This window comes from Camellia sinensis, chromosome 15 (genome assembly GCF_055761805.1).
Source record: "Camellia sinensis isolate YWXY chromosome 15, ASM5576180v1, whole genome shotgun sequence".
Taxonomy (NCBI): domain Eukaryota; kingdom Viridiplantae; phylum Streptophyta; class Magnoliopsida; order Ericales; family Theaceae; genus Camellia; species Camellia sinensis.
The window spans coordinates 29330408-29347749 of record NC_138975.1 but is presented as its reverse complement, the minus strand read 5'-3'; positions in this window follow the sequence as shown (position 1 = coordinate 29347749).

Below are 17342 nucleotides of genomic sequence, written 5' to 3'. Positions count from 1 at the left end.
CTCCTTATTTATGAATATATATATTGACTCTTTTTATTTGTGAAAATTGTACAATTATATTTTTTTTGCAGGTGGTTTGAAAGATGTAAAAGTGATATTTTTATATCTATAGAAATCAAAGTATACGGATTCATAAATGAAAAGGGTTAACGTGACATTTTCATCCTCAAAATTGGAGCTTCTACCTTTTGTTTGGTTTTGGATTTTGGTAAGTATTGTTTGGTCTAATGGGGGTCTTGAATTTTTGGTGAATTTATTACTCTAAGTTTTTTTCAAAATTAGTAACTTCATCTTTAATTGTAATTGCCAATTTATTCACTTTATTTAATTAAATTATTATTATTAGGTTATAAACAACCATCTCTTTCATAAAAATTAATTTAGGAATTTAATAATTAAATTAATTTAAATTCCCGTTTGTCCTTGTAGATCGATACCTGAACTTATCATTATTTTACAGAATTTGATATAGTTTAGTGATTATTTTCAGTGTGTGAAACGACCCATCAGATATGCATTCTAGAATAACTTATTTTTATGACAAAAGTGATGATAAAACAAATTTAAGAAAATAATTATGTACATATAAAAGAAGTTATTTGGTAGTTTTTTAATCAATATTTGATATTGTACAGTTCAATTGTCTTAAAATAAAATAAGTTAAAATTAATGAGTCTCACTATCTAAATTAATAAAAATCAAATTTGGATACCACATATATTTATTTGAGTAGTATTAAATAATTTATTTCTAAATACTCACATGGTTTAACTATAAATATATATATATATATAATTTATTATGTTACATACATACAAGTTCTTATATTTATCATTTGGTTTCAATAATTCATACTAATTTGTTTACCTAAAAAATGATTAATTGATTTCCTTCAAATGTCATACAAACCAAACTGAAATCCCCCTATGTGCTAATCTAATAATAAATCACTAACTTTTGCCTAAAAAAAATCGTTAGCCAAACTAACAGAATAGGACAATCTACAAATCAAAAGTAGACCTCAGGAAAGGTCAGCGTAATTTCAAAAAAAGTAGGGGCGACCAGGATAATTGTCAAAAACCTGAGGCAAAGTGCTATAATTTATCCTATTTATTTTGTTTCTCTATTTTTTCCAAACTTATTCCCTGTCCAAAAAAAAAAAAAAATTAGTAGTTTTCTATAATTTAAAAAAAATACTTTTAAATTTTATTTGATTAGACGAATTACAAAAGTAAAACATAAAAATAAAATAAACACACACAAAATTTATTTTTTGTTTTTTTGATTTATTTTCCTTAGTTAACTTTTCTTATTTCTAAATGTTTTAACTTTTTAGATCTTTTTACATTAAATAGACTTAAAAGTAAAACATATTAATCTAAATTTAATAATAAAAATACTAAAATTAAAAAAGGTATACAACTTTTGGATAACTCTGTAAAAGTAATTATAAATCAGTGCAAATTTTTATAAATATTAATAATTAAAATTATATATATATTTTCAAAATCTCACTATGGTGCACTTGTCTCTAACTTTTCAAGTCTGATCCAAACTCATACCCGCCGTAGACACATTCCAACGAATAAAATATATATGTATTTGAATTTACTTATTTATTTATTTTTTTTTATTTTTTTATTTTTTTATTTTTTTGTTACAGAAAAATCCTCTCTACTCTCTTGCAAGTCCAAGACAGCACCCCTTACAGAGATCACCAGAGTGTCTTGTTAGCCGTTCCGAGCGAGGAGACTATAACCTAAGAACTTGCCCCGATCTCCCAAGACAATCTCCGCTTAAGTCAGGACTCGCAGAGCAGGAAAGCATTGAACCCACACCAAGTGCTGATTAGACAACTTGAGGTTCAACCTCCTAACTAACAATGCTTCGCCCAGGAGATTGGCCCAAAAAAGAGGGGAATTGACCTTGAGACTTAAATCCCAAGCCTTAACCATAATGTCAGTCATTTATTATTTTATTTTTGGGGGTTTGTTTGATACATTTAATAAATTGACATCGAAAATAACAACCTCAGTGGGGGTGGCATCTGTTACTTTGTCAGCCATTAAATTACTTTCTTCGATCGCGTGGTTCACATGGAGGCAAGCAAGCTCTTGAGTTTTTCCATTTATTTTGAACAGAGTGAAAAATAAAATAAAAATAATTGTCCATTTTTAAATGATCAAATTACAAAAAAAAAAAAAAAAAAATCATTTATTCATCTAGTATCCCCTTGGTATAGAAAAATTCATATAAAATTTGTATACAAAATGATTTTATTTATTGTAGAATTTCTACGTTAAAATGAAAATTTAAATTAGTTTAATTTAGAAAAATAACATTATCACATTACCTTTGTTGGGTGTTTTATATAATTTTTTGATAAATTATAACTATACTGGGAAGAACTATTAAAATATAAATTTTTCTTCATGTTTGAGATATTATATCCCATCTCTTAAGATTTTCAATCACTTAACAAATGATTTCTTTATTAATAAACCATCAGGTAAATCTAACATAATGGGGTGCTTTGGCAAGTGATAACTTTTTATCTATTTTTTGTCACATCACCTCTTATATTTTTTATCCACTAAAATATAAAATAGATTAAAAAAATCAAAAAGTTAAGTTTTTACCAACTTTTCAAAACATCATAATGTATAATGTAAATAATAATTTTTTTTAAAAAAAAAGCCTATATTAATCATTACGAAGTTAAACTCTTTCTTCTTCTTTTTTTGTTTGTTTGTTTGTTTGTTTGTTTTTTTTTTTTTTTTTTTTTTATCTTCCTCCGTTATTTTCCTCTTCTTTTTTTTTTTTCTTTTTTTTTTCTTTTTTTTTTTTTTGAACTAATAATAGCACTTTTACCATTTCATCGCCATCTCTTGTATTACTCGTGAGGGTTGAAAAATATTGTAATCGTGTAAAAGTTTATTAAAGATAATATATATATATATATATATTAAAAATATATTAATTTTTTTTTAATAAATTTTTTCATGTTTTCGTTTTATATATAGGGTAAATTACAAATACATTCCCTGAAATTTGTTTAAAATAAGAATTATTCCTTGTAGTTTGAAAAATTATAAATACCTCCCTGTCAGAATTTTTTATTTAACAAAATTAGTTAAAAAAGTAAAATTTTTGACTGTTCACCAATACAATAATAAAATTATCTGAACTATTAATTAAAATAAAATTTTAACATTATTAAAAACTATTAATTAATTTGATGATTTATTAATAAAATGACTTATTTGTTATGAAATTAGAAATCTTAAAGGACATGACGTAATTTTTAAAATTACAAGAGATAATTTATAATTTAAGTAAATCTCAAATAATGTATTTATAATTTACTCTTATATATATATATATGCTTGAACTTTTAAATGTATTTTAAGAGAGAGAGAGAGACTAGTAAAAAAAAATAAAAATAATTTTTGAAAACAAAACTAAAGAAAATGAGTGATAATGTTGGACCGCACTACTTGCAGGCAGTCTTTGGAGTCATTCTCCGAAGCGTGGACATCGCTTCGCATAACCATTAATTTATGAGAAATGTTAATGGGTCATCTCACAATTTAGTACTAATTAATGTTTTAAAAATCAGATCGGTGAGTGTATAAAAAAAAAATTAGATAAATGAGTTATCGGTTCAATCGTCGAGTTGAATCGAAATCGAACCTTTGACTTCATAAATATATTGAAATTATATTTAAATAAAAATATAAGAAATAAAATTATAAATTAAATAATTAAATAATCTTAAATATTTCTCTTAATACTTTTTTTACTAAAAAATATAAAAATATATTTTAAAATATTATTAATTTTAATTTTAGAAGAAGAAATCAAATATTCAATATTTTCTCAATATGATTTTAATTCAAATAATTTGATTGAAAGAAAAGCAAAAATTTTGAAAGAATATCAAAATTTTAAGTTTTCCTCCAATAAATTTGATTGAATCCCACATAAATTTCTTAAGTTTTTTTTGAAAGAATTTTTTTTATATAAATAGGTATAGGCTTTCACAATAATTTTAAACTCTCAATGGGACTCCTCACAAGAAGAGACCCTGAAAGAGAGTTTTCAATTAAAATTTTATTATATATATATATATATATATAATAAGAAAGAAAGAGAAAAGAAAGAAAGAATAAAAAAACAAAAAATTGATTTTATTGACTCGGTGAACTGTCATCAGGTCAACTGGTTTGGCGGTTCAATCGCCGTTTTTCACTTTGAACGGTTTAGTGGATGTATCCGGACTGGAATCCTGACCGGTCGATGGCTCAACCGGTCAAACCGACTGGTCCGATCCGATTTTTAAAACCTTGGTACTAATAATGTAGGAAGAGTGGAGTAATTCTATTAATATGGAGTACAAAATTGTTTTGAATAATGTTATATGCACTAATTGGTATACTAATTAATATATTAACAGATGATGTGGTATAATTTTAAAATTTTTGAATATTTCTAATTTGTATAATAGGTAGGGCCAATAATAATGCCATAACATATGTTAGTACATTAGTTGATATATCAATTGATATATGTAGCACTACCATTTTAGAATACATGCTATTGTTTTTTTAGTTTTTAGTTTCAAATTAATCCTGTAACGGAAAATTAATCATGTATTAAAAAAATTTATAGATGGAACATATTGACTCATGTAGTGATATCTCTAGACAGAGATAGGTTTTGTTTTTCTGATTATATTTGTTAAATATATTTATAATAATATACATGTTTTTTAATTTTTTTAATATAATAAAATTAAAATTTTAAAAGTAATATTCTTTTTACTAATTTATTTCTCATCTCACATCTTTTAAATTTATTAATTTTAAATTATTATTCATAATATTTTATATTATCTTTAATTTTTATTAATATTTTAAATTACAAAATTCACCTACGCTTTCTTGGCCACACCACCAACCCTATTTGTCATGCTCCCAATAAAACACGAGGCATGGGACTACTAAGCCGCTCCAAACCCACTCTAGCCTTGTGTGCGAAATGGTGTGCGGAATGACTATTTTAGTAGGTTATTTAATTTTTTGATTATTTTAATAGACTATTTTAATTTTTGTATTTAGAAAGATGAGATGAATTTTAGTTGAGTTGTTCTATTAGAAAATGTGTTGAAATGATGTTTGAATTTAAAATGACAAATTTGTCCCTGAATTATAATTTTTTAAAATGATGTGAAGGGGTAAAATGGTAATTTAGCCATTGATAATGACTTTTGAGGCTGTGCCTACACTGTCCGGGCTGCAGAATTTTTTTTTTTTTTTTGAAAACCTGTGAACAGTGTTGCTTTTGGGCTTTTTTTCTCAAATGAGGCTATAATAGCCTCATTTCCGGCTTCCCAAACAACGCCATTTCCATCGTTGGATTTACTTTTGTAGATAATTAGGCCTCATTTAGCGAGGAGTGATTTTAGTTAAAAAGTTAAAAAATTATTAAAAAATTTAAAAAGTCAATAATTTATATTAAAAAATTAAAGATTTTTTTTTCTTTCTATTTTTTCACATTTTTTAATGAAAAATAAAAAAGTGATCCGAAATATATTAATTTTTTTTATATCATATTTTAACCTAAAAGTCAAAAAAATACTAAAAAAGTCTATTCCCAAACAAGACCTTAGGAGGCAAATAATAACTTACTTAACCGTGTTGTGATTCTTATTTAGCCTACGTTTGGGAAGAAAATTTTGGGGCTTTTTTGGCTATTTTAGCCACAAAAGACAAAATAGGCTATTTTAGTCACAAAAAACAAAACATCACATCCAACCCATAATCATTACACTCTTTTATCACAAAAAAAGTCAAAAAAGCCAAAAAGCCAAAAAGTCCTTCCCAAACCAAGTTTTTTAGCCCAGGCTAAAATAGCCAAAAAAGCCAAAAAGCCAAAAAGTCAACCCACTTCCCAAACGTAGGCTTACTAAAAGCAATACATAAATAATACTAAGCCCCGCCCAACCCAAAAAATTATATTGTAATATAATATTTTTAAGAGAAAACTGGTGAAATCTCTATTTTAAAAAAGGTGTAAGTAAGGCTACAAATGAGTATAGCCGTTCGTGAACAAGTTCAAACTCGACTCGATAAGAGCTTGTGCGAACTCGGTTTTTTAAATATTTTTTGCGTTCAAGCTCGAACTTGAGCTCGTTGAATTTTTAATAAATAAGCCCAAACATTCTAAAGTTCGGCTCGTAAACTCGGCTCGTTACCTGACTCGTTTAATATTTATTATTTATATATTAAATGATGTAAAAATATACATATAAAAAATAAGATAAATATGTTATTTATATATTTAAAACATATATATGTAAATAATAGTTAACTATAAATTATATATTTATATAATAGTAGTAGTAGTAGATATTATTATTTTAATAAAATATTGACTTTTTTTTAGATTGTTTATATATATTGTATCTATAATTGTATAATCAAAGTTTTAATTGTAACTTTAGCCTCATACGCAGGTATGAATTTATAAATTTTTTTGCTCATTAAGACTCGTGAACAGGCTCGAGCTCGGTTCGTTAAATTTTTATTGAGTTCGAACTCAAACTTAAGTTCGTTAAAATCTTAACAAACAAGCCCAAACATACTAAGACTCAACTCGGCTCAACTCATCTAGGTGTAAGGTATGAGGTCTCATTAATTTTATTTATTTATTTATTTTGTGAGAAGTACACTCTTTGTAAAATATTGTGGTGAGAAGTACATTTTATTATTTTTGAGGATATTTTATTTTTAATTTTACCCTTTAACTTATCTGTTGAAATTTGTTTTATCTGTTCATTTTTTTTAACCTATTTGTTTAAACTTGTATCTATCTGTTTAATTTTTTCTACTGTCTGTTCAATTTTTTTCCTTGTCTATTGAAATTTTGAACAGATTTGTGTCACAATAGGTGTTATCTCTCAACACCACAGATCTATTCAAATTCAACTTTGGATTTCAACACAAATCCATGATATATACATATGTCTGATATTCATAAAACAACAAATTAAGGCAAAGCAAAGTGATATACACATATATTCATAGAGAGAAAGATGGGAGGAGAGAGAGAGAGATGTAATAAATGAACAAGAAGATCATTATCACCACCACCACCACCCACCAATGGAATCCTTCAAAACGCCAACAATAGTGCCCCTTACATGGTGTATTCTAACCCCGTTCTATCGACTGTCAGGCCATTCTTAAAGGCTGTGCAGAGGAAGAGAGAGATGACTAGAAAGTACGGCATGTTAGTACAGGAGGCGATGGTGAAGAGAACGTCGTCATTGTCACATTTGTTGAAAGAGAAGGAATAGACCTTCGTCGTGGTCCACTTCACCTCCGACGGTATTTCCATCCACGTCGATATTGCCTTAATAATGAAGCTAGGTTGATGAAACTGGACATTTTTTTAGAAGGACGAGAGTGAAGATAAGAGAGAAAGATTTAGGGTTAATACAAGGGGAGAGAGAGAGAGAATGAAACCCTAGAAAGTAAGCTGATCAATAAAAAGAGAATACGTAAGTGCAGTGAAGAGAGAGAGAGAGAGAGAGAGAGAGAGAGAGAGAGAGTGTGTGTGTGTGTGTGTGTGTGTGTGTGTGTGTGTGTGTGTGTAAGTGAGAGAGAGAGTAAGTGAGTGAGTAAAAGGGGAAAAAAATTGGAGACAAATAGAGAGAGTATGAGAAAAAAAAAAAAAAAAAAAAAGTGGATTGGTAATCCTTATAGTAGCGTGACCAACAGGTAAATGGTTAGTTTGGCCATTTCGTAAAAGTATGTCTTTATGGATATACTATTTTCGCGCATAGACTTTTGAAAAAAAAGAATTTAAATTTGGATTTATGGTCTGAGCACCCTATTTTTAAAGGCACTTTAACAATTATATTTACATGTTTGATAATAAAAAAAATTAAAATTGAACTTTATTTATTTAACTAAAATACAAAATTACATTCATAGTGTTACTAAATTGAAAGGAAAAGTGAGATGGATTGCATTACCACAAGATAAGTGTATCTCAACTAGGTTAACACATACAAACTTGTCAGTCATTTACAATTTTTATCCAAATAAATTATGTACACATTAAAAAGTAATGAAATAAATAAATAATATCACCAAAAGTAATAAAAACTCTTAACGGTAACAAGACTCAAATGGGCCATTAACATAGGTCTAACATCGTCTGGGGATACCCGTATGGGTTAAACAGTTTGGACTCTCGATTTTTTTGATCTAGTCTCATGAGTGCAATGTGAAACATATATAAGTGTTCAGATTTAGATACTTTTATAGAAAAATTCGTTTTAAAACAAAATCTTTACAAAAAAATGGACCATTTCACCAAATCTTAGAGTCGCCACCTAATATTTTTGAGAAAATTAGGAAACTCATGAGTCATGCCAAGGCCACTATTCGTCATAACCAAAAATGCTTGGCTCGAAACCTTAGGTATGAGAGGGGAAGGTCATTAATTGAATACCTCCGCTCATCCGATCAAAGATTGGCCTCTACTAAATCATGATATGAGTATTATTGACTTTATATGTTCATATTTTGATTATTAATAAATCCTAAAAGTTACTATGCGAAGTATACAAGTATAGACTATGTCATTCATTTTGGAACAATTTGATTTCATGTGTTTTGAAATAATTGAAGATGCACAACCTAAAGAAATTGAGTTTACAAATATGAAAAATCAACATCATTCCAAATTAAGCTACACAACACAACATCCATCCACCGGCATTCATACAGTTATATCAAGTAAGCACATAACCTCATGGTAAAATACTAAACATAATAAGAAAAACATACACAAGCAGGATGCTAAAACTTAAAAACTTACATGTTTACTGACGTCTCGCGAACAGTTACAAAACAAAGTTAGCGAAATATGCATAATCTTATATAAATCCTAATTTAATTCACTCATGATATACAGCTAAAGATTCGGCTTCTAATATATGACATGTGAATCATCTCAAGGACATAAGGCAACACATATAATCACATAATAATCGATTAAATCCATAAATACAAATTTAGCCGAATCAAGATGCATAAAACATGGATGCAAAGTATGAATATGATGAAAATACAAAATATAATGTTTATATACAAATAAGGAAAACAAGTAAAAGAATGAGATAGAGAAAAGCGCGGCAGTAAATTGTTATAATATTTGAACATATAATTACAAACCAAATGAGAGATAGAGGAGGAAAATTTTAAAACAACTCACAAAACACTCAAATGAAAACAAAATTGAAGTTTCATGCGCTTTGGAGACCACCAGAAATTGGTATGCTTAACGTCGGAAGACTACGCCGTTCTGTCCAAAAGAAGTTAGTTGGCTGGCCAACTAAGCACTTGTCTTATTGCAACACTGAGAAAATAACAAACAAGGAATATATAGATGGCTCAATTAACCACTTCCGGTTAGATTACAACAAAACTGATATGAATTTAAAGTAACAAAACAAATATAAGATAGAAAATGCAAGAAAATGAAAGAAATTGAAAATTCACCTTCCAAAGAAAGAAAAACTTCTCGATTTCCAAATTCCCTTTTGATCACCCTTAAGGTTATGAATTATGTTCTCAATCCTCCATTCGAAAATTTAGAATTTTAGCTAGAATGACAATTTTGGATTGTTTAACAGTGTGTGTGGGGGAAGACGGTAAAGACCTAGATTTTACAATTCACTCTAATTTTCTCACTTTCTACACAAACTGAACACTCCTTGATCAAAGCTACACAAGTTGACTATAATGGAATTTTTTGGATCAAATAACAGTGGATAAGGATGATATAACAGTGTAATGGAATTCACTGCTCAACTTCTCAATTTTGACACCTTTCTTGATCAAAACTTAGACTCTTATTCTCTATCTCTAGCCTTCTCTACTCAATCTATCCCCCTTCTCCTCCTCTTCTCTACAATCTGATGTATACATATAGGCAATGTAAGTGGAGAAATTGTGAGAGACAAGAATAAAGCATTAATGAAGATAATAGAGCAAATAGAGCACTGATGAATTATTAATGGAGCTAATGGAAGACAAAAATGGAGTATTACTGTCACGACCCAAACCCGGCCCTATGGGTTTAGCACCGTAACCGGCCAGTAATCCGAGATTACCGAAGGCCTGCTTAACAGAAATACAGTAAAACAGAGTACAGGGCCTGGCGGAAGCCAATACAGTAAATAAATAGTGTCCATTGAGCTGTGACAGTCTGTATGTAAAAAGGCTTTTCATACATTATACAAAACAGTACAGAACAGTATACACAATATTCACATACATTTAGCTAGGGACTCAACCCCTAGTAACAGTACAGAAAACATTCCGTCTGTACAACACAGTATACAAAATTAACAGTCACACAGTACAGGGACCTAATCCCTGTATAACAGTACAGTAAACAGTCAGTCTATACAAAACAATGAAACAGTACAAAAAGGGGGAAATTCTAAAACACCCCTAAGCCTTAACAGTAGGCTCGGAACCTCGCAGTGAGGCACAAAGGCTGGCTTGACAAAACTGGAGTAACCCTGACGCCTCTAGCTGCGGTCTGGTGCCTGTACACCTACATATATATATGAGCAGTGAGCTAAAGCCCAGTGAATAACATAAAGCGTAAAGGGGTTTAGAATGAATGTCCTTACAGTAATGAAAACAGTTCATTTCAATCAGTAATTCAGTTGCTCAGTACAGTAAACAGTCATATGTGGTACATCCATTAGCATAACAGTAACAGTAGGTCTTAAAAGACCGAACAGTAATGATGGCCATCAGTCAGTAAACAGTAGTGGTTCCACAAGGAAACCGACAGAGATCTCTGTGACAGTAACAGTAACAGTAAACCGTAGATACTAAGGATGCCACAGTACAGTTCAGAAATAAAGGACATACATTCATTCAGCAAATAATACCAGTTCAGTAAACAGTTCAGTTCAGTATTCAAAAGATAATCAGTTGAACATATCTTTACACAATTGTTACTCACAGAGTTTTGGGCTACAGTATGCTAGAGCGTGTCTCCCCAGTTGCCAACCCTACACAGTTCACAGATTGAACACACTAAGCTACACAGTCGGGAAATCTCATAACTTAATCCCTAATTTGCCTTGGTGTGTTCTACAATGATATCCTCATCAAGATGCCTTAAACTAGGCCTAAGAATGCCTAGGATGGAATGAGGATGCAAAAATACACTTAGAAAACATTTTGCAAACTTTGCTGAAAATAGGGGCTTCGCTCGAGCGAGACTTTCTACGCTCGAGCGTAAGTCCAAAATCAAAGGCTTCGCTCGAGCGAGACTTTCTACGCTCGAGCGGTCTGCAAAACAGTAAAAGTACTGGATGTTGAAATTTTACGCGCGATCGTCGCTCGATGGTCGCTCGAGCGGAGCCCTGGACAAAGGTGCTCGCTCGAGCGGGGAATCCTTCGCTCGAGCGAGGAAGCCAAATCTGGAATTTCCAGATCTGCCTCCCAAGCTCAAACCAAGCATTCAACCATTCCAAACTCGACCTCTTGGGCCCAAATTCTGGAAAACATCATTAAATTCAATGTATAACAAGTTTCAAAGCTCAATTTATGAATTCAAGCCCCAAAGGTGAGTCAATTAAAACCACATTCAAACCCATTTTCAAGAACAACATTCAAACATGTCATGCATGAGTTTTAAACCAAATTAAAGCTCCAAAGCTTGATCAAATGAGCTCATTTCTTTCCAAAACCAGATGAAAACATGGTCTATAACAACAATATGAGCATGCATGTACCAATGTCCATGTAATCAACTTCAAAATGCAACAATACCAACATGCATGCAAGAAATGATCTTCAATCCATCATTTATGAACCAAATCATGACTTAGCTCTACAAATTAACATGAATCATGCAAGATTGAACTCAAGAACAGCCACAAGAAGATGAATGTCCTACCTCAGTCTTGTATTCAAGGTCTAGGAGCTCAAAGTAGCAATCAACACTTCAATTCCAAGCAAGATCAAGCAAATTTTCAAGTTTCCAAGGAATTCAAGGTGAATTCACTCTAACTCCCTACCTCCCTCTCTCTAGTCGGTTAAGGACAAGAAAATGGCTGAGCAAATGTGTTTTGATTCAAGTATAAGGCTCAAGTGTGTGTATATGAGATAGTGGCAAAATGGTAAATATGGCAAACTCTTTAATTGGCTTATTTTAATCTAATTTAATCATACCTAATCAATTTTCAGATAATTATACCATAAAATCATATTAAATATGACGATCATAATATACTAACCCATTTCCGGTTCGGCCGCCGATAAGGCCTTCAATTAATAGTTTAAACATAAAACACGAACAGATCAAACAAACAGTCAACAGATAAAATGCAATTCAAACAGACGTATTCACTCAATTCAGTTTCAATTTCAGTCAGTCAGTTCAGTACTTTAATCAGTTCAATTCTCAGTCAGTTATCAGTCATTATCAGTTCCGTTTAACAGTAATCGGTGATTATCGGTAATCAATCAGTCCCTATTCAGTAAACAGTATGAGGGTTGTTACAGTCTCCCCTCCTTAAAAAGAGTTTAGTCCCCTAAACTCGAATTACCTTCATTCTGGAAGAAAACAGGATTCAGTGGAAACAGTTCAGGATATCGTTTAGCCATGTCATCTTCCCTTTCCCAAGTGGCATACACGCCACCATGGTTTTGCCAGTCAACTTTCACTAACGGGATCTCTTTGTTTCTCAGTTTCTTGATCCGTCGGTTTACAATCTGTATAGGCCGTTCCTCGTAAGTGTAGTCATCACTCAACACTACGTGGGTAGGCTCTATTACATGGAAGGGATCCCGGAGATAATCTCTCAACATAGAGATGTGGAAGACGTTATGCATATGCTCCATTTCAGGAGGAAGCGCAACTTGATACGCCACCGGATTGATTTTCTCAATGATCTCGTATGGTCCGACGTATCTCGGTGCTAACTTGCCTTTGACTCCAAAACGAGTCTGGCCTTTCATTGGTGTCACTTTCACAAAAACGTGATCACCCACTTCATACTCTCTGTCCCGTCTTCTGACATCTGCATAACTTTTCTGTCTACTCTGTGCAGTTTTCAGTCTTTGCTGTATCAGTTTCACTTTCTCAGTTGTTTCATACACAATCTCGGGCCCAAGCAAAGGCCCATCTCCAACTTCTGCCCAGCAAATTGGAGATCTACATTTTCTGCCATACAATGCCTCAAAAGGCGCCATACCAATACTCGAATGGTAGCTGTTGTTGTAGGCGAATTCAGCTAGTGGCAGATGACTTTCCCAGTCTCCCTGAAAATCAAGGACACACATTCTCAATAAATCCTCCAGAGTTTGGATGGTCCTTTCTGATTGGCCATCTGTCTGAGGATGATAGGCACTACTCAGTCTCAGTTCAGTACCCAGTGCAGTTTGTAGGCTTTGCCAAAACCTCGATGTAAACTTCGAATCCCTGTCAGAAACAATAGACACAGGCACTCCATGCAGTCTTACAATTTCATCAATATAGACAACAGCCAATTTGTCCGCATTATAAATCGTCTTGACAGGTAAGAAGTGAGCAGATTTGGTTAGTCTATCAACAATAACCCAAATGGAATCCATACCTTTTCTGGAGCGAGGTAATCCGACGATAAAATCCATCGTGATATGCTCCCATTTCCACTCTGGTATGGGTAGGGGTTGCAATAATCCGGCAGGTCGCTGATGTTCAGCTTTGACCTGTTGGCAATGAAGACATTTGGATACAAAATCAGCAATTTCTTTCTTCATTCCCGGCCACCAGAAATTCTGTTTCAGATCTTGGTACATTTTCGTGTTCCCCGGATGGATAGACAATCTCGAATTGTGGCCTTCTTGCAGAACTCTTCTTTTCAGTTTAGTATCATTTGGTACACACAGTCTTTCTTGAAATTTCAGTACATTATTCTCAAATTTGAATCCCGGTCTCGGTTTAGATTCTCTTTCTTCGATGATCTTCTTCAAGAAGTCATCCAGTTGCTGTTTCTCTTTAATCTCCTCAATCAGCGCCGGTTGAGCAGAAATAGCAGCTAAGGTTCCACCTTGTTCTCTCAAAACAATTTCTATTTCAGATTTTTCAAGGTCACAAAGCAACTCTTTCTGTCCTGTAAGCAAACAGGCTAAGTTTCCAATCGATTTCCGGCTCAAGGCATCGGCAACGGTATTGGCCTTTCCCGGATGGTACAATATCTGTAGGTCATAATCTTTAATCAGTTCTAGCCATCTCCGCTGTCTCATATTCAGTTCTTTCTGTGTGAAGAAATATTTCAAACTCTTGTGGTCGGTATATACTTCACATGTTACCCCGTACAGATAGTGACGCCAGATTTTCAGTGCAAATACTACTGCAGCAAGTTCCAGATCATGGGTCGGGTAGTTCTTTTCATGTGGTCTCAACTGTCGGGAAGCATAAGCAATAACTCTCCCATTCTGCATTAAAACACACCCCAGACCCTTATGAGAAGCATCACTAAATACAGTATAACCATCCGTACCTGTAGGTAAGGTAAGAACTGGTGCAGTCACTAATCGAGTTTTCAACTCCTGAAAAGCAGATTCTCTTTGGTCAGTCCAGTCAAATGATGTCCCCTTTTGAGTTAACTGAGTCAATGGTAGGGCAATTTTGGAGAAATCTTTGACAAATCTTCTGTAGTATCCAGCCAGTCCCAAAAAGCTTCGGACTTCAGTCACATTCGTTGGTCTAGGCCAGTTCACTACAGCTTCAATTTTCTGCGGATCAACAGAAATTCCATCTTTGCTAACAACATGCCCCAAAAACATAACATGGTCAAGCCAAAATTCACATTTAGACAGTTTAGCATACAGTTTCTGTTCCCTTAAGGTTTGTAGGGCAAGTCTCAGATGATGTTCATGCTGTTCTATACTTTTGGAGTAAATCAATATGTCATCGATAAATACAACAATAAAGTCATCAAGGTATGGTTTAAAAATTCTGTTCATGAGGTCCATAAAAGCAGCTGGTGCATTCGTGACTCCAAAAGGCATAACCAAAAATTCATAATGTCCATACCTCGTTCTAAAAGCAGTTTTATCGATGTCTTCCGGTTTAACCTTCAGTTGATGATACCCCGATCTGAGATCAATCTTAGAAAACACTTGTGCACCCTGTAACTGATCAAATAAATCATCAATGCGTGGCAAAGGGTATTTGTTCTTTACAGTTACCTTATTCAGTTCACGGTAGTCAATGCACAGTCTCAGTGAGCCATCTTTCTTCTTGACAAACAAAACAGGAGCACCCCATGGCGAAGTGCTAGGTCTGATGAACTTTTTATCTAACAGTTCTTGCAATTGCACTTTCAGTTCCTTCAGTTCAGTTGGAGCCATTCTGTAAGGAGCTTTAGAAACTGGTTGTGTTCCGGGAATCACATCAACGGTAAATTCAATCTCCCTATCAGTCAAATCTCCTGGAAGATTATCTGGAAAAACATCTGGAAATTCCCTGACTATAGGAATACAATTCACATCAGTTTTAACACTATCTTCAGTAGACACAGTCAGTACAGAACACAGATATCCTTTACACCCCTTTCTAATTAATTTAACAGCTTTCACTGACGAAATCAAATACGGAGGAGGTACTACTCCACTCCCATTAAACACAAATTCAGGCAAATCAGGTGGACGGAAAACAACTTGCTTGGTCACACAGTCAATAGTGGCATGATATTTTTGTAACCAATCCATCCCCAATATTACGTCAAAATGATCAATGTTCAATGACAGTAAATCAATAAACAGATGCATATCCCCAACAATGATTTCACATGCGGGGTACATATAAGCACATGTCATAGATCCCCCTATGGGTGATGATATGGCTAGCAGATAGTTCATAGGTTCTAAGGGTCTATTCAATTTCCGTGAGAAAGCATGCGATACATAAGAATGCGTAGACCCCGAATCAATTAATACATATGCATTTTGTGCACAAATAGAGAGAATACCTGACACAACGGTCTCGGTATTCTGCACATCTCCCGGTACTAGTGCGAACACTCGGCCTTGCCTCACAGGCTCTTTCCCGGTAGCTCTGGGGTTAGGCTTTGGTGCTACAGTTGATGCTACTGCGCTTGGTGCAGCTTTACTACTGGCTTGTGGAGCAGAGGGGCAGTCTTTAACCATGTGGCCCACCTTGCCACACCTGTAACAGGCTCCAGATATTCTGTAGCAGACCCCCTTGTGCTTCTTGCCACACTCAGGACAGGGTGGTATGAATCCACTCCCTTGACTGGGGCTAGTTGTTGTCCCCGTATTCTGTTTCTTGTTGGCTGGGTTGTGCTTGCCTTTCTTGAATTTGAAACCCTGCCTTTTTCCATGCCATTCAGTTGTTGGTGTTTCAGATTGTTTCACTGCTGCAATGTTCGACTCGGCCATCAATGCCCGATCGAGAACACCCACAAAAGTCGGTAATTTCAAAACATTTATCCGGTCAAGTATTGCCACATTAAGGCCGCCTTCAAATTTTCTGGCCTTCTTATATTCGGTATCCACCATGTGCGGTGCATAACGGGCAAGTTCAGTAAATTTTGTTTCATATTCGGCAACCGACGTGGTGCCCTGTTTCAGTTGTTCAAACTCAGTTACTTTCCTATCCCTGACACACTGCGGGAAGTACTTTTCAAAGAATGACTCCTTGAACTGAGCCCAAGTCATAACAGTAGTTGTATCGCGGATCAACATCCACCACCTTCTAGCTTCTTCTTGCAAGGTGAAGGTAGCTAACAGTACTTTATTCGCTTCTGAGCACGGAAACACTTCAAATAGTTTCTCTGTTTCCAGAACCCAAGCTTCAGCTTTTAACGGTTCAAGGCCTCCCTGAAAGGATGGCGGTTTCATTTTGCTGAACTTCTGGGTCAGAGCAATAATATCCCCATCATTCACATTAACATTAGGTTCCGGCTGTACCGGAGGAGGAGGAGGTGGAGGCGGTTGGTTCTGTTGTTGTTCAAGTCTAGCAGTTATCAGTTCTATCATTCTTTCCATTCTTTCCATTCTTGCCTCGGTAGACGAGGACTCAGGTTCATTTGCATTGTCCATTTCACTATAACAGTTATAACAATTGTAACATAAACAGTTGCATATTTAAACAGTTATCACATTAACATGTATTCAGTCATAACATAACCACACACTTAACATGCTCATGAGATGCCCTAATAACTTTTCTAGGACACCCTATAGCTCATTTGGACACGTGTGTGCGGTATAACTCGTGGTCAAGTA